Source organism: Rattus norvegicus, chromosome 3, assembly GCF_021556685.1.
Source record: "Rattus norvegicus strain SHRSP/BbbUtx chromosome 3, alternate assembly SHRSP_T2T, whole genome shotgun sequence".
In the NCBI taxonomy this organism is placed as follows: Eukaryota; Metazoa; Chordata; class Mammalia; order Rodentia; family Muridae; genus Rattus; species Rattus norvegicus.
Window position 1 is genome coordinate 164,316,558 of NC_141536.1, and position 26,303 is coordinate 164,342,860.

Genomic DNA, 26,303 nt, shown 5'->3' on the forward strand with positions numbered 1-26,303 from the left:
ATGCTAGGCATGTTTTCAGGGGGTAGCACAGGTCCAGTCCATGAATGCTTTTTGGTTTGTGGATAGTTCTCTGACAATCCTTAAGTATAGAGGTCAATTAACTCTGTTGTTCTATGTATGAAGTTCTTATTACCCCCAGATTCCTCAATTTCTCCTAAAAATATATCACACACTTCTGGAGCTCTATTCAGTGTTTAGCCATTTTGTACAGCTGTAGCCTGGAGCCTCTAAAAGGACAGATATGCTAGGCCCCTGTCTGTCAGGATGCAGAGTATCATTAATGCTGTCAGGGATTGGTTCTTGTCCATGGGATTCATCTGAAGTTGGACCAGTCATTGGTTGGCCACTCCGTCAGACCCCACTCCTTCTTTGTCTCTGCACCTCCTGTAGGCAGGAAGGTTTGTAGATGGGTTAGTATGATCAGTCCTTCATTGGGAATCCTGTCAGGTTACAGGAGGTGGTCACTTCAGGCTCCATATCACACACTCCTTGGAGTGAGCCTCAGCTACCATCACACTCACTCATTCCATGGATCATCCCCCATTCCAGGTCTCTGGCACATCCTAGAGAAGCCCTTCCGCAGCCGCTCATTCCTTCTGGAGATGCCCCCTGCCTTCTCACTTCTGCCATCATCTAATGTGTTTGTGTCCCTTGGTAGGGTCACAGCAATCAGGACACTGGGGAGGCAGAGAAACTTTGCAACACTGCATACATTTTTGAATTCTACAGTGGTGTCTATAGGCAAGCAGAATAAAAATTTCTCACAGCTTCTAACTCACAGCAGCTTCTATTACTCAAACAGTAGTTTATCTGGGTACATGTGGACCTAAATCAACTTGCAGTCTGAGATATCTGTCTGGGGTCTCACTCTTCTAAGTGTAGATAGAGGTCAAATCATTCCTTCCTGCTTGCAGGGTTGCATGAATTAACTGCTGGGAACAAAACCACGAACAAGAGAACAAGCAAGATTGACTGGAGTACACACAGGTAAGCTATTGGAAGAAAAGCGGTGGTGCTGCTGAAATTCTGATCTGCATGTATTGCAAAACATTGGCCTAGGCTGGAACCACTATGCTGTGTCTCTAAAACCCTCGAACCCTAAGGATAAGGCTGATGTCACTCAAAATTCACTAGCCAATCAGCACCTCGAGAGGGAGTTAGCAGTCAGGGGAGGAGGTGGCTCTTCCAGGTACAAGGTCAGCAACTTCCTTTGGGAACTCAGCCCCTCTGAGTGCTTCCGTTTGTACATGCTGAGTCACTCTTCAGGGTGTTGTGAGAGGAGATCTGAACGCCCGACATGGTAAGTGCAAGATCATGTCCACAAACAGGAGGAGAAGCTGCTTAGCAAAGGATACATGTGTAATGGTTCCTCCCAGTGGCTGGACAGAAAGCGGCAGCCATAACTAATGCACCCACTTGTGAGGTCCGATGCAGTGTTTTCTTGTACCAGAGGGTGGATACTGAATTACTTTATTATGAAACCTGCATTTCTCAGAAATCCTTGTGGCGGCCGCTTGTGTTGAGAAATATACTTGGCAGGATATCAACCCTGAAACGCCGGGTTTTAAACTATCTTCTAAAAGTTCTGACCTTTGTAGTTAACAGTTAGTTATAAGGTCCATTTGAGTTGATTTTTGGATGCTGTGAAATATCTCGTGTGTTATGTAGTACTCTAATTATAAGCTGTGTACTACATGAGTAGAATTGAGAATGTAATGATTTATCAACGCTTAGGCTATAATAAGTGACACTAAGTAGAATGTAGCTGACATAGGACTGCTTATAAACACCTCACAGGTATGGAGTATGCTAAGCAGTCCTGTTTTAAGATTAGGATAGTATTATATATATTTGTTTAGCAGGATTTTCCAGATATTTGTCTCCAAACCATAAAAAAGGGGACAAATCTTGTTTACACTCAGCGATAAGACCCAGGATTGTATCAAAGAACAGCACCCTAACAAAATGCTCAAGGTGAGATTAATGGGTCGCAAAGAACATTGAGGCCTGGTCTGCCATGTGGATATGATTATTAGTTCCAAGTCAACTATGGACTTGGCTGGGAACGTATTTTGGATACTTAGGGTTCCCTTTGTACAGCACTGTTTTATTAGACTTCTCCTGAGTTTGTACCATTGTATGAGAGTTACTGATTGCTTCATAGAAATTTCCACTTGGTTCTACTTATCTCCTGTAAATAGTTGTAAAGATGCTACTCTTCAAAGCTCACTTTGTATAAGACACAGCTTGTGAATGATCTACCCACCACAGCTGCTGCAGATTCTACCTTCTACCTTTTCTAGCTTTGTCATCCTTGGACCTTCAAATCAGGACCCCATCATTGGAAAAGGAACTACTATTTCAGGACTCTCATGCACTTAAGAAATGATTCTGGGGATCTTTGCTGTGTAAATCTGCTAGCTGCCTAGGTAGGACTTGCAGTCCTTATTTAAACTGTATTTCAACAACCTGAGGCCTTTTCTGGATAGAAAATTATCCATGCCAGCATATGTGGAATCCAAAACACTGTTGTTTGGCTGGCTCTTCTTTTAGCATTACACAGAACGGAGCTCATGGTATCATTAAAAAGACTCTTGTTAGTTGATATTTTAATTATATGGGAAGTGATTTCTTTCTGGGATATATTAACTCTGAGAGAGCTGTATCTTCTGCTCTTTATAGAAATGATTCTCAGACAATGTAGTCTTAGACTAGCCTAAGACTCAGGTAGCCTTGATCTTGGTAAGTTGTTCCCCAGGGCAATGACCTTGCATTGTTTTGCTGGAAATGCCTAAATTCTTGAGTTAAAGGAATGAAGCAAAATTGTGTTTTATACTTGCTAATTTGAGCCATATAGTGAACAGTCCATTTCTTCTACCTTCACATGAGAACCAGGGGAATTGTGTATTCGGTTAACTATCAGATGAAAAAGGGCTGGAAATAGCTAGATCAACAACCAAAGTTGAAGGGAGTCTGCTATAGCAGTCGCCAATCTGGAGAAGTACCTGATTCAGGCAGGGTGGAAAAATTTGTAATTTCACATCACATATTAAATAATACATGTAATAAAAAAGTAGATTGGTGGATATTTAATTTTGGAAGATCAGCTTGAGACAGTGGATAATAAATTCCTATTTTAGTACCTGTAATATACAGATATGTGGAATCTTTGTTTACAAACTTAAATCATCCCCAAATTGTATAGCAGATGCCACCATCTATAGCTTGGTGTGTCATGATATAGATCTCAGCAGTTAACATTTCGCATAGGGACAAGGATCAAAACTATCTTATTAATGCCATTACTTCTATGAAGAAGGACCTGCTGTTTTTCAGAGTCACTTGTATTTATCTTTGCATAGAGTAAGTTTTATTTATTACTTTATAAATTTCATTATTTATGCACAGATGCTATATTCCAGTACTTGGTTGAATTCTGTAATGTTTCCCAGGAATTAAGAATTTCATTCTTTCTTCTAAAGAGAATTTATATCTTCCTTTTTCGAGCAACATCTCTGTAGCTCAGGCTTTCTTGATGTCATAGAGTTAAGATTGATTTGAACACCTGATCCTGCCTCTACTGACCAGTGGTCAGAACACTGTCCTCAACTCTTTTCATGCTCTCGTTTATCTTGTCATTAAGGAGAAAAAGAAGACATGAATGAGTGTTGTCTAACCTCCCTGTGTTAGGGATGCGAGAACTACAAATTACGAGGAACCTGTGTGGTTAAGAATTTACTTCTCTGCCAACTTTGGGGCTGGTATAATCACAGCCCAAAAAAAGGAGGAGGAATAAAGAAGGTGAAGCATTTCTGCTTTGGAACTTGTTCTCATTAACCATGAGTAGGCAAGTAATTTTATACAATCAGTAAATTTCCAGACTGGTCATCTTGGGCCGTTTTCCAGATCAGAGCAAAGGTGAACATAAAAGCGAAACTGAGTTTATATGTATGTACCAAATTTCTGTATTTCCACTAGTTCGAAAAAAAGAAGATCTAGACAAAGTGTGGCTGTGCCTCACCAGGAAAGTTATTATTCCTCTTTGAAAATACACAATGTTAGAGAAAAGATATAATACTTGGTGCGCTCTAGTGCACACTTCAGTCCTTGATAAATATCGGACCATCCAGTGTGTTTTGAATTTTACAAATTGTATTTGAGAATGTAATTAATTAATTTCGTTCTTCTCCTTTTCCGTAGTATTAAGTCTGAATCCCGGGGACAAATGACTTGGGAGCACTATTTATCAAGTCAGTGCAAACCTGACCTTCTGATTCTCTAATCAGATCTCACTCCCTAACTGTCACAGCATATTGCTGGCATACCTCCTCCTCTACCCCAAGGGTTAGGAGCCATTCTCCCAGCTTCAATTCCTTATGTAATCCAAGCATTTTGTAACTGATCTTTCTCTTTTATCATTATCTTTCTGACCCCTTCCTTGGTGTGGGTCTTGTTTCTTCCCTGCTTCCTGTCTCAACAAGTTTCAAGGTCATGTCTATTCTTGGCTGTCACAGATAAGCCTGAAGCATCTGCATTTTGATCATCCTTTTGAGTTTCATGTGTTTTATGCATCTATGTTAGTTTGGGAATTTGGGCTAGTAACCACTTATCAATGAGTGCATACCATGTGTGTTTTTCTGTGATTGGGTTACCTCACTCAGGGTGACATTTTCGAGTGCCATCCATTTGCCTATGAATCTCATAAAGTCATTGTTTTTGATAGCTGAGTAATATTCCATTGTGTAGATTGACCATATTTTCTGTACCCATTCCTCTCTTCAAGGGCACCTGGATTCTGTACAGCTTCTGGCTATTATAAATAAAGCTGCTATGAACATAGTGGAGCATGTTTCTTTGTTATAGTTGGAGCATTTTTTTGGGAATATGCCCAAGAGAGGTATAGCTGGGTCCTCAGGTAGTGCAGTGTGCAATTTTCTGGGGAACCTCCAGACTGATTTCCAAAGTGGTTGTACAAGTCTACAATCCCACCAACAATGGAGGAGTGTTCCTCTTTCTCCACATCCTCGCCAACATCTGCTGTCTCCGGAGTTTTTGATCTTAGCCATTCTGACAGGTGCAAGGGGGAATCTCAGGGTTGTTTTGATTTGCATTTCCCTTATGACTAAAGCTGTTGAACATTTCTTTAGGTGCTTCTCAGCCATTCTGCATTCCTCAACTGTGAATTCTTTGTTTAGCTCTGAACCCATTTTTAATAGGGTTCTTTGTCTCCCTGCTGTTTAACTTCATGAGTTCTTTGCACATTTTGGATATAAGCCCTCTATCTGTTGTAGGATTGGTAAAGATCTTTTCCCAATCTGTTGATTGCTGTTTTGTCCTAACAGCAGTGTCCTTTGCCTTACAGAAGTTTTGCAGTTTTATGCGATCCCATTTGTCAATTCTTGATCTTAGAGCATAAGCCTTTGGTCTTTTGTTCAGGAAATTTTCTCCAGTGCCCCTGTGTTAGAGACTCTTCCCCGCTTTTTCTTCTATTAGTTTGAGTGTATCTGGTTTGCTGTGGAGGTCCTTGATCCACTTGGACTTAAGTTTTCTACAGGGTGAGAAGAATAGATCAATCTGCATTCTTCTACAGGCTGACCTCCAATTGTACCAGCACCATGTGCTGAAAAGGCTATCTTTTTTCCATTGGATTGTTTTGGCTCCGTTATCAAAAATCAAGTGACCATAGGTGTGTGGGCTCCTTTCTGTGTCTTCAGTTCTATTCTACTGGTCTATCTGCCTGTCTCTTTACCAATACCATACAGTTTTTATCACTACTGATCTGTAATACTGCTTGAGTTCAGGGATAGTGATTACCCCAGAAGTCCTTTTATTGTTGAGGATAGTTTTAGGTGTCCTGGGTTTTTTCTTATTCCAGATGAATTTACAAATTGTTCTGTCTAACTCTGAAGAATTGGATTGGAATTTTGATGGGAATTGCATTGAATCTGTAGATCGCTTTTGGTAAAATGGCCATTTTTACTATATTTATCCTGCCAATCCATGAGCATAGGAGATCTTTCCATATTCTGAGATCTTCTTCAATTTCTTTAGAGGCTTGAAGTTCTTTTCATACAGATCTTTCACCTGCTTGGTTAAAGTCACATCAAGGCATCTTATATTATTTGGGCCTATTATGAAAGGTGTCTTTTTCCCTAATTTCTTTCTTGCCTTGTTTCTCTTTTGTGTAGAGGAAGGCTTCTCATTTATTTGAGTAAATTTTGTACCCAGCCATTTTGCTGAAGGTGTTTATCAGTTTTAGTAGTTCTCTGGTGGAGCTTGGGGATCACTCAAATAGTGATATTTTGATTTCTTCCTTTCCAATGTGTATCACATTGATCTCCTTTCGCTGTCTAATTGCTCTGGCTAGGACTTCGAGAACTATATTCAATAAAGTAGGAACAGAGTGGGCAGCCTTGTCTAGTCCCTGATTTTAGTGGGATTGCTTCAAGTTTCTCTCCATTTAGTTTAATGTTAGCTACCGGTTTGCTTTATATAGCTTTCACTATGTTTCTATATGGGCCTAAAATTCCTTTTCTTTCCTGGACTTTTATCATGAAGGGTGTCGAATTTTGTCAACTGTTTTCTCAGCATCTGATAAAATGATCATGTAATTTTTATCTTTCAGTTTGTTTATATAGTGGACTATGTTGATGGTTTTACGTATATTAAACAATCCGTGCATATCTGGCAAGAAGCCTACTTGATCGTGTTGGATGAGTGTTTTCATGTGCTCTTGGATTCAGTTTGCCAGAATTTCATTGAGTATTTTTGCGTTGATATTCATAACAGAAATCGTTCTGAAGTTCTCTTTCCTTTTTGTCTTTTTGTGGTTTAGGTATAAGAGTAATTTTGCTTTCATAGAAGGAATTTGGTAGCACTTCGTCTATTTCAGTTTTGTGGAGTAGTTTGGATAGTATTGGTATGAGGTCTTCTAGGAAGGTCTGATAGAATTCTGCCCTGAAGCCATCTGGACCTGGGCTTTTTTTCATTGGGAGACTTTAATGACTGCTTCTAATACTTGACAGGTTATGGGGTTGTTTAAATGGTTTATTGGTTCCTGATTTAACCTCGTTTCCTGATATCTGTCTAGGAAATTGTCCAGATTTTCAAGTTTTGTTGAATATAGGCTTTTTTAGTAGCGTCTGATGAGTTTTTGAATTTCCTCTGATTCTGTTTCTTTCTGCAGGCACTCAGAGCTGTTCGTTTTTCTCTTAGCACAGCTTTCATCGTGTCCTATATACAAGTTTGGGTATGTTGTACCTTCATTTTTATTAAATTCTAAGAAATCTTTAATTTCTTTCTTTATTTCTTCCTTGACCAGGTTATCATTGAGTAGAGCCTTGTTCAACATCCATGCATATGTGGGCATTCTTTCCTGGCTGTTATTGAAGACCAGCTTTAGCCGTGGTGTTCTGATAGGACACGTGGGATTATTTCTACCTTTCTGTATTTGTTGAGGCCTGTTTTGTGCCCGATTATACATTCAGTTTTGGAGAAATTAGCATGAGGTGGTGAGAAGGAGGTATGTCTTTTTTTTATAGGGTAGAATGTTGTATAAATATATGTTTAAGTCCATTTGGTTCATGACTTCTTTTAGTCTACAATGTCTCTGTTTAATTTCTTTTTCCATGATCTGTCCACTGGTGAGACTGGGGTGTTGAAATCTCCTAGTATTCTTGTGTGAGGTGCAAGGTGTGCTTGTACTTGGAGCATAGATATTTAGGATTGAGAGTTCATCATGGTGGATTTTTCCTTTGGTGAATATGAAGTGTCCTTGCTTATCTTTTTTGAAACTTTTGCTTGAAAATTGATTATATTCGATATTAGAATGGCTACTCCAGCCTGCTTCTTCAGACCATTTCCTTGGAAAGTTGTTTTCCAGACTTTTACACTGAGGTAGTGTCTGTCTTTGTTTCTGAGGTGTGTTTCCTGTAGGCATCAAAGTGCTGGATCCTCATTACATATCCAGTTTCTTAGTCTGTGTCTTTTTATTGGGGAATTGAGTCCATTGATGTTGAAAGGTATTAAGGAATAGTTATTGTTGCTACCTGATATATTCATATTTGAATGTGAGATCATGTTCGTGTACTTGTCTTCTCTTTTTTTTTGTTGCAAGACGATTAGTTTCTTGCTTTTTCTAGGGTGTAGGTTGCCTCCTTGTATTGGGCTTTACCATTTTTTATCCTTTGTATGGCTCGATTTGTAAAAAGATATGGTGTGAATTTGATTTTCTCATAGAATATCTTGGTTTCTCCATCCATGTTAATTGAGAGTTTTGCTGGGTACAGTAACCTGGACTGGCACTTGTGTTCTATTAGGGTCTGTATGAGATCTGTCCCGGATCTTCTGGGTTTCATAGTCTCTGGTGAGAAGTCTGGTGTAATTCTGATAGGTCTGCCTTTATACGTTACTTAACCTGTTTGCCTTACTGCTTTTAATATTCTTTCTTTGTTTTGTGCTTTTGGTGGTTTGACTATTATGTAACGGGAGGAGTTTCTTTTCTGGTCCAAACTGTTTGGAGTTCTGTAGGCTTCTTTTATGTTTATGGGCATCTCTTTTTTTAGGTTAGTGAAGTTTTCTTCTATGATTTTGTTCAAGGTATTTACTGGTCCTTTGAGCTGGGAGTCTTCACTCCCTTCTATACCTTTTATGCTTAGGTTTGATCTTCTCTTTGTGTCCTGGATTTCCAGTATATTTTGGGCCAGTAGCTCTTTCCATTTTACATTATCTTTGACAGTTGTGTGAATGATTTCTATGGAATCTTCTGCTCCTGAAATGCTGTCTTCTTTTTCTTGTTTTCTGTTTTATGCTTGTATCTACAGCTCCTTGTCTCTTCCTTTGTTTTTGTTTTTTGTTTTCTTTTTTTTTTTTTTTTTATGTCCAGGATTGTCTCCCTTTGTGCTTTCTTCATTTTTTTCTATTTCCATTTTCAGTTACTTCACCTATTTGATTGTGTTTTCCTGTCATTCTTTCATGGATTTTTGTTTTTCCTCTCTAAGGGCTTCTACTTGTTTATTTGTGTTTTCCTGCATTTCTCTAAGGCAGTTCTTTATGTCTTTCTTGAAGTCCTCCATCATCGTAATAAAATGTGATTTTAAGTCTACATCTTGCTTTTCTGGTGTGTTTGGATATTCAGTGTTTTCTTTGGTGGGAGGATTGGGCTCCCATGATGCCATGTATTCTTGATTTCTGTTACTTGGGTCCCTGCAGTTGCCTGTCAACATACGCATGTCTCTGGTGTTAAGTTATTCTGCTATTTTAGAGAGTGACTTGACCCATCATATAGGCCTGTGTGTTAAGAGCGCTGTTTTCCTGTTTTCTTTCAGCCAGTGATGGTAACAGAGTGTTCTGCTTTGAGGAGTGTAGTCTTTCCTGTCCACTGGCTTTCAGCTGTTCCTGTGGGCGTGTGTCATGAGTCCACCAGGCAGGTTACTTGGAGTAGAAAAGTTGTTCTTACCTCTAGTCTTGGGTCTTACCTCCAGTTGAACCAGCACCATTTGCTGAAAATGCTATCTGTTTTCCATTGGATGCTTTTGGCTCCTAGGTCAAAAAAACAGTGACCATAGGTGTGTGGGTTTATGTCTTGGTCTTCAATTATATTCCACTGGGCCATATTCCTGTCCCTGTACCAATACCATACAGTTTTTCTCTCTATTGCTCTGTAATACTGCTTGAGCTCAGGGATAGTGATTCCCCGGAAGTCCTTTTATTGTTGAGGATAGTTTTAGTTATCCTGGGTTTATTCTTATTCCAGATGAATTTGCAATTTATTCTGTCTAACTCTATGAAGTATTGGGTTGGAATTTTGATGGCAATTGCATCGAATCTGCAGATTGCCTTTGCTAAAATGTCCATTTTTACTATATTAATCCTGCCAATCCATGAGCATGGGAGATCTTCCCATCTTCAGAGATCTTCAATTTTTCTTCATTTTCTTTCTTCAGAGGATTGAAGTTCTTATCATACAGATCTTTAACTTGCTTGGTTAAATTCACATCAAAGCATTTTATATCATTTGGGGGTATTATGAAGGGTGTCATTTCTCTAATTTCTTTCTCGGCTTGTTTTTCTTTTGTGTAGAGGAAGGCAATGATTTATTTGAGTTAATTTTATACCCAGACACTTTGCTGAAGGTGTTTATCAGGTTTACTCGTTCCCTGGTGGAACTTTTCGCATCGCTTAAATATACTATCATATCATCTAGAAATAGTGATATTTTGACTTCTTCTTTTCCAAACTGTATCCCCTTGATCTCCTTTTGTTGTCTGGCTGCTCTGGCTAGAACTTGGAGAACTATATTGAATAAGTAGGGAGAGGGTGGGCAGCCTTTTCTAGTCCCTGATTTTAGTGGGATTTCTTCAAGTTTCTCTCCATTTAGTTTAATGTTAGCTACTGGTTTGTTGTATATGGCTTTTACTATGTTTAGGTATGGGCCTTGAATTCCTTTTCTTTCCAGGACTTTTATCATGAAGGGGTGTTGAATTTTGTCAAATGCTTTCTCAGTGTCTAATGAAATGATCATGTGGTTTTTATCTTTCAGTTTGTTTACATAGTAGAGTACGTTGATGGTTTTATGTATATTAAGCCATCCCTGCATCCCTAGGATGAAGCCTACTTGATCATGATGGATGATTGTTTTTATGTGGTCTTGGATTCGGTTTGCAAGAATGTTTTGATTATTTTCGTGTTGATATTCATAAGGGAAATTGGTCTGAATTTCTATTTCTTTGTTTCTTTGTGTGGTTTAGGTATAAGAGTAATTGTTGCTTCATAGAAGGAATTCGGTAGCTCTCCATTTGTTTCAATTGTGTGGAATATTTTTGCTAATATTGGTATGAGGTCTTCTATTAATGTCTGATAGAATTCTGCACTGAACCCATCTGGACCTGGGATCTGTTTGGTTGGGAGACTTTTAATGACAGGTTCAGTGTCTAGGAGACATTGGCTTGTTTCAGTGGTTTATCTGTTCCTGGTTTATCTTGTGTACCTGATATCTGTCTAGGAAATTGTCCATTTCCTCCAGATTTTCAAGCTTTGTTGAATATAGGCTTTTGTTGTTGTTGTTGTTGTTGTTGTTTTCTTTTTTTTTTTCTTTCAGAGCTAGGTACCGAACCCAGGGCCTTGCGCTTGCTAGGCAAGTGCTCTACCACTGAGCTAAATCCCCAACCCTGAATATAGGCTTTTGTAGTAGGATCTGATGACTCTTTGAATTTCCTCTGATTCTGTAGTTACGACTCCCTTTTCATTTCTGATTTTGTTAAATTGGAAACACTCTCTGTATCCTCTGGTTAGTCTAGCTAAGGGTGTATCTATCTTTTTGACTTTCTCAAAAAAACAGCTTTTGTTTCTGTTGATTCTTTGTATAGTCCTTTTTGTTTCTACTTGGTTGATTTCAGCTCTGAGTTTAATTCCTCTTGGGTGCATTTGCTTCTTTTTGTTCTAGAGCTTTTAGGTGTGCTGTCAAGCTGCTGATATATACTCTCTCCTGTTTCCTTCAGCAGGCACTTAGAACTATAAGTTTTCCTCTTAGCACAGATTTCAATGTGTCCCATATGGTAATGTTGTACCTTCGTTTTCATTAAATTTTAAGAAGTCTTTAATTTCTTTCTTTATTTCTTCTTTGATCAGGTTATCATTGAGTAGAGCATTGCTCAACTTCCATGTATATGTGGGCATTCTTTCCTTATGGTAATTGAATAGCAGCTTTGTCCCATGCTCGTCTGATAGCACGCATGGGATTATTTCTATCTTTCTGTATCTGTTGAGGCCTGTTTGATAGGGTCAGTTTTGGAGAATGTACAATGTGGTGCTGAGAAGAAGTTATATCCTTTTGTTTTAGGATACAATGTTCTATAAATATCTGTTAAGTCCATTTGGTTCATGACTTCTCTTAGTCTGTCTTTGTCTCTGTTTAATTTCTGTTTCCATGATCTTTCCATTGATGAGAATAGAATGTTGAAATCTCCTACTATTATTGTGTGAGGTGCAATGTCTGATTTGAGCTTCAGTAAGGTTTCATTTATGTATGTAAGTGCCCTTGTATTTGGACCGTAGATATTTAGGATTGAGAGTTCATTTTGGTGAATTTTCCCTTTGATGAATATAAAGTATCCTTCCTTATGCTTTTTGATGACTTTTGGTTGAAAATCGATTTTATTCAATATTAGAATGGCTACTCCAGCTTGCTTCTTCAGACCATTTGATCGGAAAGTTGTTTTCCAGCCTTTCATTCTGAGGTAGTGTCTGTCTTTGTCTATGAGATGTGTTTCCTGTAGGCAGCAGAATGCTGGGTCCTCATTGCCTATCCAGTTTGTTAATCTTTGTCTTTTTATTGGGGAATTGAGTCCATTGATGTTGAGAGATATTAAGTAATAGTGATTGTTGCTTCCTGTTATCTTCGTATTTGGATGTGACATTATGTTTTTGTGCTTGTCTTCTCTTTGTTTTGTTGCAAGACTATTAATTTCTTCATTTTTCTAGGGTGTTGCTTGCGTTGTAGGTTGTCCTTGTGTTGAGTTTACCATTCATTGTTCTTTGTAGGGCTGGATTTGTAGAAAGATATTGTGTAAATTTGGTTTTGTCATGGAATATCTTGGTTTCTCCATCTATGTTAATTGGGAGTTTTGCTGGATACAGTAATCTGGGCTGGCATTTGTGTTCTCTTAGGGTCCATATTACATCTGTCCAGGATCTTCTGGATTTCATAGTCTCTAGTGAGAAGTCTGGTGTGATTCTGATAGGTGTGCCTTTATATATTACTTGACCTTTTTCCATTACTGCTTTCAATATTCTTTCTTTGTTTGTGCATTTGGGGTTTTGACTGTTATGTGACGGGAGAAGTTTCATTTCTGCTCCAATCTATTTGGAGTTCTGTAGGCTTATTGTATGTTTATGGGCATCCCTTTCTTTAGGTTAGGGAAGTTTTCTTCTATGATTTTGTTGAAGATCTTTACTGATCCTTTGAGCTGAGAATCTTCACTCTCTTCTATACCTAGTATCCTTAGGTTTGATCTTCTCATTATGTCCTGGATTTCCTGTATGTTTTGGGCCAGTATTTTTTTCTGCTTTACATCATCTTTGACAGTTGTGTTGATGATTTCTATGGAATCTTCTGCTCCTGAGATTCTCTATTCTATCTATTGCATTCTGTTGGTAATGCTTGTATGTACGGCTCCTTGTCACTTCCTCTGTTTTCTATATCCAGGGTTCTCTCCCTCTGTGCTTTCATTATTGCTTCTATTTCCATTTTTAATTCCTTCACCCATGTGATTGTGTTTTCCTGTAATTCTTTCAGGATTTTTTGCATTTCCTCTCTATAGGCTTCTGCTTGTTTATTTGTGTTTTCCTGCATTTCTCTAAGGGATTTCTTTATGTCTTTCTTGAAGTCCTCCACCATCATGAACAAATGTGATTTTTTCGAGATCTTGCTTTTCTGGTGTGTTTGGATATTCAGTGTTTTCTTAGGTGGCAGAATTGGGCTCCGATGATGTGATGTAGTCTTGGTTTCTGTTGCTTGGTTTCTTGCACTTGCCTCTTGTCATCACATTGCATCTGATGTTACCTTATTCTGCTATTTCTGACAGTGGTTAGACCGTCCTATAGGCCTGTGTGTCAGGTGTGCTGAAGACCTGTTTTCCTGTTCTTTTTCTGCGAATTATGGGAACAGAGTGCTCTGCTTTCAGGCGTGTAGTTGTTCCTGTCTACTGGTCGTCAGTTGTTCCTGTGGGCGTGTGTCCTGAGTCCACTAGGCAGGTCACTTGGAGCAGAAACATTGTTCTTACCTCTGGTCTCAGGCCTCAAATCGCTCCTTGTGGGCTGCGTTTTAGCTCTCTGTGAGGGCATCAACCAGAAGGGCCTACCCCGCCATTTCTCGGGTCCCTGTGCACAGGGGTGCCAGATGGCGATAAGCGTTTTCTTCTAGAGTCAGAAATGCGGTCATCATGTAGTCTCTTCTGGCTTCCCAGGCATGTCTGCCCCTCTGAAGGTTTAGCTCTTCCTCCCACTGGATTTGTGTGCAGGGAGCCGTTTGACCGGGTCCCTTCAGATCCGCAAGGTGTCTGGCCCCTATTGGGACCTGCACATTGAGTGCCCCTATCTCCCTGTTCCCAGAGGCCCTCTACACTTTCCTCTTGGTTCAGGGATGTGGGCAAGGGTGTTCATCATCTTTTTTGATAACTTCTGTTTGAAAGTTTATTTTATTCAATATTAGAATGGTTATTCTGTCTTATTTCTTGGTACCATATGCTTGGTCCCAAAAATATTCCCAGACTTTTATTCTCAGAAGTTTCTGTCATTATCACAGAAGTATGCTCCCTGTATGCAGCAAAATCCTAGGTCCTATTTATGTATCCAGTCTCTCTTTTTTTTTTTTTTTTTTTTTTTGGTTCTTTTTTTCGGAGCTGGGGACCGAACCCAGGGCCTTGCGCTTCCTAGGTAAGCGCTCTACCACTGAGCTAAATCCCCAGCCCCATGTATCCAGTCTCTTATTTGATGTGGTTTCATTAGGGAATTGAGTTCATTGATGTTGAGTTATATTAGGGAACAATGTTAGTTGTTTCCTAATATTTTAATATTTCTGTTTGTAGAGGTGGAATTTGGTTTGTGTGACTATCTTCTTTTTGGATAGTTGAAAGAGGATTAATTACTTGCTTTGTCAAGGGCGTAATCTCCCTATATGTGTTGAAGTTTTCCATATATTTTCATTTGTAGGGATGGATTTGTGGAAATGTTTTGTGTAAGTTTTGTTTGTAGGGCAAAATATATTGTCATTAGGACAAAATAGCAAACAACAGATTGGGGAAAGATCTTTGGCAATCATACACCTGATAGAGGGCTAATATTCAATATATAAAAATATTCAAGAAATTATTCCAAGGAGTCAAATAACCCTATTAAAAATGGGTTACAGTGCTAAGGAAACCATTTTCAACTGAGGAATATTGAATGGCCAAAAAAGAGTTAGAGAATGGAATGAAAGACAATAACTTCTTGAAATTCTTAAGCAAATGGATGGAAGTAGAAGACAGTATCCTGAGTGAGGTAACCCAGTCACAAATTAACTCACATGGCATATAATCACAGATAAGTGCATATCTGCCAACAAGAAGCTGAAAGTACCAACAGTGCAGCTCTCAGACTATATGAAATCCAAGAAGGAAGAAGATCACCCCTAAGTGTGAAAGCCACATTCCTACTCAGTAGGTAGAAGAGAACATTCTCTAGGAAGTAGAGGGAGAGAGGGATCTGGGACCTGGTAAAAAACAAAATTGGGCCAGTTCAGATTGGGAGAAAATGAGGGAAAAGTTAGAGTGTCAGGAATTTGAAAGTAGGTATGTAAAAGTAGGGGAGGGGTAACACAGCATTTCCACCAGAAATTTCCAGTTGCCAAGGACCTAAGAGCTTCCTAGGATATAACAGCGAGGATATTATCGAAATGACCATAGAAGTGGAAAGAGGTCCTGCAGACACCATATCTAGTTGCTAGGCATGGCCTCCAGTTGAGGGATGGGGACATCATCCCACCTCAAAATAGTAATTGAGACTTCCTCATGTCAAAAGGAAATGCAGGGACAAAGAGTGGAGCAGAAACAGAAGGAAAGGCCCACCTTAGAATCCATCCCATCTGCTGACACCAAATTCAGACACTGTTGTGGATGCCAAAAGTGCTTATTGACAGGAGCCTGGTACAGATGCCCCCTGAGATGCTCTGCAGGAGTCAGACAAATATCAATGTGATAGACATAGCAAAACATTGGAATGGACACATGGACGCTAATGAAGAAGTTAGGGAAAGGAATTAAGGAAGTGGTTTACAACCTCATAGGAAGAATAAAAATATCAAACAAACAGACCACCCAAACCATCCAGAAACTCACTATGGAGGGAGAAGAATGCAGAGGGCAGTGGGATGGAGGAAAGTGGGTGGGAGAGGGACGGGGTTGTGGCAGAGGAAATGGGGAAAATGAACATCTTAGGGGGACCAGAAGTGAAGCCCCATGAGCCAGCATATGAATAGATTCAGGGGTTAGGTGGACCGTGAAGTAACACTCTAGACCTGCTGTACATGATAGAATCTGAAGACTCAAAGAGATAGATCATATATAAAATGCCCAACAGTGGAGAGAGGGAACTTGTTGAATCTACCTCCAGCAGAAAGACAGGGCATCAAGTGGAGGGATGTGGTTGCCATACCCAAAGTCATAGACTCTGCCTTGGAATTCTTCCTGTCTAAACAAACTGCAGAGACAAAAATGGAGAAGAGCATGAGGGACAAGAGGTCCAGTGATATACCCAAATTGTCATCCAGATAAAGGGGAGGCTCTAAGGCCTGACATTATTACAGATGGTATAGTGTGCTTAAAGACAGAGTATTAGCATGGCTGCCCTACGAGAGGCCCAGCAAACAGCTGACTGAGACAGAAGCAAATATTATGCCCAACCAAAGTATAAAGAAGGGAGCCCCTGTGGTTGAATTAGGTTAAGGCTTGAGTGCATTGAGGAAGAAGTGTAATCATAGGAAGACCAGGAGTCTCAACAAACCTGGACCCCTGAGATCTCCTTAGCTCTAAACCACCAAAGAGGCAGCGTCTGCTGGCTGGCCTGGGACTCCCAACGTAAGTACAGCAAAGGACTGAATGGTCTGGACTCAGTCAAAGAAGACAGACCTAACCCTTGAGAACCTTGATATCCATGGGAGTGGGACAAGCTCGTGGGATATTGTGTATGTGTCTGTTTGGGGACATCCTCTTGGAGACGGGGTAGGAGGAATGAGATTAGGAACTCTTGGACGCCAAAAAGTAGGGGAATAAGGACTGGACTGTAAAAAATGATTAAAGATAAGTTTACAAAGTGACTTACCTTCCTGGTTGTTTGAAAAATCTCTTTTAAATTCCCAGAGAAAGACCCCCTTCGCCTGGCTACAATCTAAGTTTGCAACCATCCTACCGACTGAATAAAGTTAGACCTTAATTACAGAAAGATAGATGAATAGATAGAAAGATGTAGAGATATAATATATGTAATACATAATTTATACATATATATATACACATATAGATAGATAGGGAGAGAGAGAGAGAGAGAGAGAGAGAGAGAGAATATACCTTGTATTATTTATTCAAAAGATTGCAGTTACTGTCCGAACACAGTAATTAACAAAGAATATTTTCAGGTTCCCTTGTAGGACACAGCATTTTAAGCCCAGGACTCAGGAGTTTTGAAATGGTAATTTCAGGACATTCCCACCAAGCTCTCTAAACATATGCTCTTAACAGAGACAGATCTCTGTTAACTACTTTTGCAAGGTTAACAGAAAATGTGTCCTTGTTGTCTACTAAAAAATTAAAGGCCTGTGGTCACCGGATGCTCATTCTTAAGATAATCACAAGGAAAGTTTGAGTAAATGCCTGGATTGATATGTAAAATAAAAGGCTGGGTTTATTATCTGCATGGCATGAACTACATAGAGAATTTTTTTTGAACCGCTCAATAAATAAATAAATTGGTGCTCAATAAAGAGTTGAACTCTCCTGCAGGTGGGAAAATTAGACTCAGAAAAACCTGACTTCCCTCTGTGGCCATTCAGTGCAATCAGTGCAGTTTGGTCAGTCCTGAAACCATATGCACACATCAACTGAAATGGACTCATCATGCTTTATTCATGTATGTGAACATACTTTTTCATACATAGTTAAAAGTAATCAGAAATTGATGGGAAAAGTTTTGGGACATGATGGTCCTAGGAATAAATGGAACAACTGATGTAGCACACATCCATTAAGAAGGATAAAATAATTTTGAATTAAAAAATGGCTGGTGGGCTAAGTTAGAGCTAACAATAATTTATATTGTTGCCAAAAATTAATGTTCCATCCATACAAATGGTTTTGCTGTAATTCCAGTCCCATGCTTCTCCTGTGATTAAGCAATCAAAGGACCTATGCTGACCTCCTATGCTGACCTGGCTAACTCCAAACCCTATCCTGTGGTACTTATTTAAAATTATTGGCTTGACTCTTCTGACCATGTTTTCATATATCAATTTCATTTGTCCACACAGCACATCTGCTCCCCACCTCTCCTTCCTCTTCCTACTGGAATTCCCATCCTGGTCTCTGTTTCTGCCCAATCACTTATTCAGGATTCCTTGATCAGCATTACAAGACAGAGAATATGTGATGAGAATTGTGTACACAACTTACAAACTTGAAAGAGGAGATTCTTGGTATAATCATTACAATGTATCTTCCCAATTTAAATAGGATTTAGGATATCAGCTCAGGCTTTCCTAATATCATAATCGAGATTGATTTGAACACCTAATCCTGTCTCTGCTGACCAGTGGTCAGAGGACTGTCATGCAATTCCTTTCAAGCTGCGCTCTGTCTGGACAATAAGGAGAAAAAGACCATGTGAATGAGTGTAGTTCTACGTCCCTATATTAGGATTGATGGGAGTATGAATTAAGAGGAAGCTGTGTAAGAACTGAATTCACTGACCAACTTTCAATCAGGTATAATCACAGCCCAGAAAAAGGGGAGGAAGAAGGAAGGTGAAACCATTATGCTCTGGTAGTTGTTGGCATTAACCATGAGTAGGCAAGAAATCCATTTTAGAAAATCAGTAAATTTCCATACCGGCCACCTTGGGGCATTGTACAGAGCAGACCAATGATGATCCTGAATGAGGAACTGAACTGATATATAGAAACCAAATTTCTGTGTTTTCCCTAGTTCAAAAATAGATCTAGACAAACTGGTGTGGCTGAGTCTAACAGAATAATTATATCTTCTCTTTGAAAATACAGAATATAAGAGAAAAATTACAATAGTTGGTGTGTTCTAGTACATACTTAGTCCCTGAAAAATATTGGACCATACAGTCTGTTTTAAGTTTTAAAAAAAATTTTGAGAGTAAAATTAAATCATTTCTTTCTTTTACTTTCTTTCTGGGGTTAAGTCTGAAAGCCTGGGAATAGTTGCTGCAGTAGAAGGGAATTATTGATCAAAACAAAGCAAACCTGGCTTTCTGATTTTCTCATCAGAACTCAGTCCCTACCTGTCACAACATATTGCTGGCATACCTCATCCTCTAGCTCAAGAGTAGGGATGTCATTCTCTCCCTTACATTTCCAACCATTTGATAACTGGGCTTTCTCATTTATGATTATTATTCTAACCTCTTTGTCTGGTACTTGCCTCTCCCCTCCTTCCACTCTCCACAAGTTTCAAGGTCATGTCTATTCTTGGTTGTCCCAGAAACTAAAAGATCTATCTGTGTTCTCTCTTTTGTGTATAGTAAACTCTCTAATCCAACATGCCTAGGAGCAGTGATATCTTTTATTTTATTCAGTGCACGTATAATTGAATGTGCAAAGAATGCACACTGTGCCATGGAAAAGGGTAACAAGTGCTCTGGGAGACTGGAACATTCTATTAAATGCCAACGTCATGGACTGGGGCTCTGTCTGTACTCATGATGGAACTGCAGAGCTTGGAGGACTCAGATGTTTGAGTCATTCGCTCTGTGATTCCCCCAGTAGAGGAGCTACTACTGTCCTGAGACCCAAATGAGTTGTACAAGCTTATTAGTACCTCTGACTATGCCTTTCAAACATGAACAATAGTGACAGGTAGTTTGCAGATTCCTTATAGGGTTGTCCTTAGATGCATCTGTAGAGTTTGGCTATCAACCCCCTGAGAGGACAGGAACTGAATATGTCCTGACCCTGATTCTCTTAATTCCCTGGGTGCAGTGGCACAGATGGCACTAGGTATTTTCCTCTGATTTCCTCGGAAATATCCTCGGAAATTTTGGCACAGAGTAGTCTCCTCTGATTTCTTAGGAGTGTCCACAATTCTGAGGGTCCAGCTCCGTCGCCACCCCTCACGAGTTTTGTGTGTGTGGAGCTCTTTGACCACTTCAGTTCAGTTCCAGATGCAGACCTTCACTGTGGGTTCACACACCTGACTGCTCCTATATTCTGCTGTCCAGAGGTATTATGCAGTTTCCTTGTGGGCCAGAAATATTGTAGAGGTGGGCAGAAGTGGCAATCTGTCCTGCAGTCTCAAGATTATCTGCACTTCTGGGTGTTCAGCTCTATCTCCCAAAGGATTGGGAGCAGGGAGCAGTTGAATGGGATCAGAGCATTTCCAGACACAGCCAGAAACCAGAAGTGTCCTGTTCCAGAGCACTTCTGCCTTTCTGTGTACTTAGTCAACCAGGCAGGTCACTTGTAGAAAAGGTGGTCTTACCTCTACATTGAGGCATGTAGGCAGTCCTGGCGTCTGGCTTTCAGGTCTCAGCAAGGGCAATAACCTGAAGGGTCCTACCCCTGATTGCTCCGAGGTCACTGTGTGAAGGGGACACTGGTGGCACTAGGCATTTTCCTTTTGGTTTGGCAATGTGGGCAGAGAGTAGTCTCCACTGATTTCTCAGGAGTGTCCTCAGTTCTGTGGGTCTGGCAATCCCCCCAACAGGATAGATAAACCCTTAGCCAGAATAACCAGAGGGTACAGAGAGCATGTGCAAATTATGAAAATCAGAAATGAAAAGAGAGTCATAAGTACAGAATCTGTGAAAATTCAAAAAAGTCATCTGATCCTTCTACAAAGCCTACATTCAAAAAAACTTGAAAATCTGGTGGAAATGGACAATACTGTCCAAACTATTTCACAAAATGGAAACAGACGAGCACAACCAAATTACTTCCATGAAGCCACAATTACTCTTGTACTTAAACCACACAAAGACCCAACAAAGAAAGAGAATTTCAGACCAATTTCCCCTATGAATATTGATGCAAAAGTACTCAATACAATTCTTGCAAACCGAATCCAAGAACACATCAAAACCATCATCCTCCATGATCAAGTAGGCTTCATCCCAGGTATGCAGCAATGGTTCAAAATATGGAAATCCATGAACATAATCCACTATAGAAACAAACTCAAAGATAAAAAACACATGATCACACTAAACCCAAGGACTATACAAAGCTCTCTAATCTCTCCCTACTTATTCAATATTGTTCGCAAAGTCATAGCCAGTGCAATCAGAAAACAAAAAGACTTCAAATGAATACAAATTGGAAAGGAAAATGTTTAAATATCACTATTTGCAGATAATATTATAATATACTTAAGTGACCCCAAAAGTTCCACAAGAGAACTACTAAGCCTGATAAAAAAAACTTCAACAAAATAGCTGGGTATAAAATTAGCTCAAACACTTCTCCATTGTTGGTAGGCTTGCAAACTGGTACAACCTCTCAGGAAATCAGTCTGTAGGTTCCTCAGAAAATTGGACATTGCACTACCTGAGGACAAAGCTATACCTCTCCTGGGCATATACCCAAAAGTGTTCGAACATACAACAAAAACACATGCTACACTATGTTCACAGCAGCCTTAATTATAAGAGCCAGAAGCTGGAAAGAACCCAGATGCACTTGAACAGAGGAATGGAAACAGAAAATAAGGTGCATCTACACAGTGGAGTACTCCTCAGCTGTTAAAAACAATGATTTCATGAAATTCATAGGCAAATGGAATGAACTAGAAAATAGCAACCTGAAAGAGGTAGCCCAATCACAGAAAAAGAAACATATCGTATGCACTCAATGATAAGTGGATATTCGTCCCTAAGCTCAAATACCTCAAGATGCAATCCATGAACCACATGAAACTCTAGAAGAAGGATAACCTAAGTCGGGATGCTACACTACTTCTTAAAAAGGGGAACAAAAATATCCATAGGAGTGGGTAAGGTGGAACAGTGTAGAGCAGACACTGAAGTAAGATGATGTAGATTTGCAAGGATGGATTTTCACAAGGTAATGCAAATTAATATAAAAACAAAATTCAGGCATAAAATTGTAAACTCTTTAAGCGAGGATAGATGCCAGAATAGTGTCCCAACTCTATTGACAAAACTGATGAACTGGATGTGGTTAGTGTACATCAGACCTTATAGATATAAGTATTACAACAATCTTCAATGTATGTCTGAGATAAAAGGCCTATTTAATGGACAAAATGAGAGAAATGTGGATTGGTTCCAATGCTGCTTGTGTTAAATAAGTCCCAAAATGGCACAAGATTTCTGCATTTGAGACACTGAGAATGCCTATCCTCAGCTGGTTCTGATTGGAAAACTTGTACAGCTGTTGCCAGGGAGAAGCGGGTATTAACCAAATTCCATTACACCCAATATTTGCTTATCAGGAATTTTTCAATAAATAAGAAAATAACTGGGGTTGGGGATTTAGCTCAAGGCCCTGGGTTCAGTCCCCAGCTCGGAAAAAAAGAAAAGGAAAAAAAAAAAGAAAATAACCACATTGGAGAGCAACCCTACCAATGTAATTAATGAGTAAAAGGCACAGTTATCCACAAATACATGACACTTACTGGACTGGATTCCTATCAAGAAGCATTTGGTAAATCATTGCATACAGCATTATTCTGAAAAATCATCAGAAAAGTCATCCTCTAGATAAATCCATAGTTATAGTCAGTGGGGTAGTGTTTTGCAGCTTAAGAATTCTTTATACAAGAATAAAATATTCAGTGTATTATTAATCTCATTAGTCTAAAAGGACACTGAAGGGAATCTATGACATTCTGTTACAGAAGATTAGTTTTCAGGGGAAACATTATATTCATAATCTTTTGAAGCTGTAAGATATGATCGTCCTCCTACTTTCTTAAAATTGTAATAATATTTCCCTTCAATTACATAAAATTTCTCAACCAGGTATAAAACATTTTGGATGTGTATTACTGCCTTTTCTGTTGATATGATAAAAAACAGTGTCTAACACAACTTAAATAACAATTTATTTTACCCATGGCTTTAGAGGGGTGTACGTTCTCATGTGATGTGACAACAGAAGTATTAAAAATTTCCTTCAGATATTGTGATTTATTGTATATACTTGGTTGGATGTCAGTCATTAGTCAAGGCAAACTTTCGCCTCTTCATTTTTATGTGTCAGCCTACAGAATACGAGTTATAACATAGAAGAAACACTTCTATGTGTCCTGTTTTGTCAACACATTTTAACAATGTTAAAGTTAAAATGTTTAAAAAGAATGTAACACTGATTAAATAATTCATATGTACCCAAACAGCATTTTCATATATACCATAGAAGTCTATAAATATGGTAATCAGGAACTAACTGTGTATCTTACAGTTTATCATGATTGTTATGGATGGGTGCATATTTTTTGATGTTCTATGGTTCTACAGATTCCCAGTACACAGGACTTGGTACTTCATCTTCAAGAAAAAGGAGATTATCTAGAGATGCTAGATAATATAAAAGAAGTGAGCTTTATTTTAATAAATACTTTATTGTATGTGTGCTCCAGTTTGGTGTGCCTTGATCTTGGTCAGTTGCTCCCCAGGGCAATGACCTTGCATTCTTTTGCTGGAAATGCCTAAATTCTTGAGTTAAAGGGATGAAGCAAAATGGTGTTTTATACTTGCTCATTTGAGTCATATAATGAACAGTCCATTTCTTCTACCTTCGCATGAGAACCAGGGGAATTGTGTACTCTGTTCACTGTCAGATGAAAAAGGGCGGGAAATAGCTAGATCAACGACCAAAGTTGAAGGGAGTCTACTATAGCAGTCGCCATTCTGGAGAAGTACCTGATTCAGGCAGGGTGAAAAATTTGTAATTTCACATCACATACTAAATAATACATGAAATTAAAAAAGTAGATTGGTGGATATTTAATTTTGGAAGATGAGCTTGAGACAGTGGATGATAAATTCCTATTTTAGGATCTGTAATGTAGAGATATGTGCAATCTTTGTTTACAAACTTAAATCATCCCCAAATTGTATAGCACATGCCATCATCTGTAGCTTGGTGTGTCATGATATAGATCTCAGCAGTTAACATTTCACATAGAGACAAGGATAAAAACTATCTTATTAATGCCATTCCTTCTATGAAGAAGGACCTGCTGTTTTTCAAAGTCACTTGTATTTATCTTTGCATAAAGTCAATTTTGGTTATTGCTTTATAAATTTCATTATTTATACACAGATGCTATATTCCTGTACTTGTTTCTATTCTCCAATGTATCCCAGGAATTAAGAATTTCCTTCTTTAGCCTAGTAAGAGCACCAGTGGAAGGGGAAGGCCTTGGTCCTGCCAAGACTGAACCCCCAGATGAACATGATTGTTGTGGGGAGGGCCATAATGGGGGGAGAATGGGGAGGGGAACATCAATATATAAGGGGACGGGAGGGGTTAGGGGGATGTTGGCCCGGAACCCAGAAAAGGGAATAACAATTGAAATGTAAATAAGAACTACTCATGTTAATAAAGATAAAAAAAAGAATTTCATTCTTTCTTCTAAAGAGAATTTATATCTTCTTTTTTTGAACAACACGTCTGTAGCTCAGGCTTTTTTTTTTAACTTTTTTTTTTATTAACTTGAGTATTTCTTATTTACATTTCGAGTGTTATTCCCTTTCCCAGTTTCCGGGCAAACATCCCCCTAATCCCTCCCCCTCCCCTTCTTGTTCCCCTCCCCATCCTCCCCCCATTGCCGCCCTCCCCCCAACAATCTAGTTCACTGGGGGTTCAGTCTTAGCAGGACCAAGGGCTTCCCCTTCCACTGGTGCTTTTACTAGGATATTCATTGCTACCTATGAGGTCAGAGTCCAGGGTCAGTCCATGTATAGTCTTTAGGTAGTGGCTTAGTCCCTGGAAGCTCTGGTTGCTTGGCATTGTTGTTCATAAGGGGTCTCGAGCTCCTTCAAGCTCTTCCAGTTCTTTCTCTGATTCCTTCAATGGGGGTCCCGTTCTCAGTTCAGTGGTTTGCTGCTGGCATTTGCCTCTGTATTTGCTGTATTCTGGCTGTGTCTCTCAGGAGAAATCTACATCCGGCTCCTGTTGGCCTGCACTTCTTTTACTATGTTTCGTTATGTGCCTTAAATTCCTGTTCTTTCCAGGACTTTGATAATGAAGGGGTGTTGAATTTTGTCAAATGCTTTCTCAACATCTGATGAAACTATTATGTGGTTTTTATCTTATAGTTTGTTTATATGGTGCATTATGTTGATGGTATTCCGTATGTTAAACCATCCCTACGTATCTGGGATGAAGCCTGCTTGATCATGATGGATTATTGTTCTGATATGCTCTTGGATTTGCTTTGCAAGAATTTCATTGAGAATTTTTACACCGATATTCATAACAGAAATCAGTCTGAAGTTCTCTTACCTTGTTGGGTCTTTGTGTCATTTAGGTATAAGAGTAATTGTGGCTTCATAGAAGGAATTTGGTATCTCTCTGTCTTTTTCTATTTTGTGTAATAGTTTGGATAGTTTTGGTATGAGGTCTTCTATGAAGGTCTGATAGAATTCTCCACTGAACCCATCTGAAACTGAGCTCTTTTTGGTTGGGAGACTTTATTGACTGGTTCTATTTCTTAAGGAGGTATGGGGTTGTTTAAATAGTTTATCAGTTCCTGATTTAACTTTGTTGCCTGATATCTGTCTAGGAAATTGTCCATTTCCTCCACATTTTCAAGTTTTGTCGAATATAGGCTTTTGTAGTCGGATCTGATGTTTTTTTGAATTTCCTCTGATTCTGTAGTTATGGCCCCCATTTTCTTATCTGATTTTGTTTATTTGCACACACTCTCTGTGTCTTCTTGTTAGTCTGGATATGGGTTTATCTATCTTGTTTATTTTCTCAAAGAATCATCTTTTGGTTCTGTTGATTCTTTGTATAGCCTTTTTCTTTCTACTAGGTTGATATCAGCTCTGATTTGATTATTTCCTGTCTTTTACTCCTGGGTGTATTTGCTTCTTTTTCTTCTAGAGCTTTTAGGTGTGCTGTCAACCTGCTGACATATGCTCTCTCCTGTTTCTTTCTCCAGGCACTCAGAGCTGTGAGTTTTCCTCTTAGCACAGCTTTCATTGTGTCCCATAAGTTTGGTTATGTTGGACCTTCTTTTTCATTAAATTCTAAGAAGTCTTTCCTTTCTTTCTTTATTTCTTCCTTGACGAGGTTATCATTGAGTAGATCATTGTTCAACTTCCATGTATATGTGAACGTTCTTTCCTGGCTGTTATTGAAGACCAGCTTTAAGAGTAGTGGTTTGATAGGATGCATGGGATTATTCCTCTCTTTCTGTATCTGTTGAGGCCTGTTTTGTGCCCGATTATATTGTCAATTTTGGAGAAAGTAGCATGAGGTGGTGAGAAGGAGGTATACCTTTTGTTATAGGATAGAATGTTGTATTAATATGTGTTTAAGTCCATTTGGTTTATGACTT

General features: G+C 39.1%; 1 long non-coding RNA gene across 1 annotated transcript in view; it reads left to right on the forward strand.

The window, feature by feature from the left end:
• The first annotated feature begins 1,212 nt into the window (after positions 1 to 1,212).
• Positions 1,213 to 26,303, forward strand: part of LOC148006597 (uncharacterized) — a 32,018-nt gene continuing 6,927 nt past the window's right edge. Inside the window, exon 1 of the long non-coding RNA XR_015684084.1 lies at positions 1,213 to 1,300. This is a non-coding gene — a long non-coding RNA (uncharacterized LOC148006597). The remainder of the gene's footprint in view (positions 1,301 to 26,303) is intronic.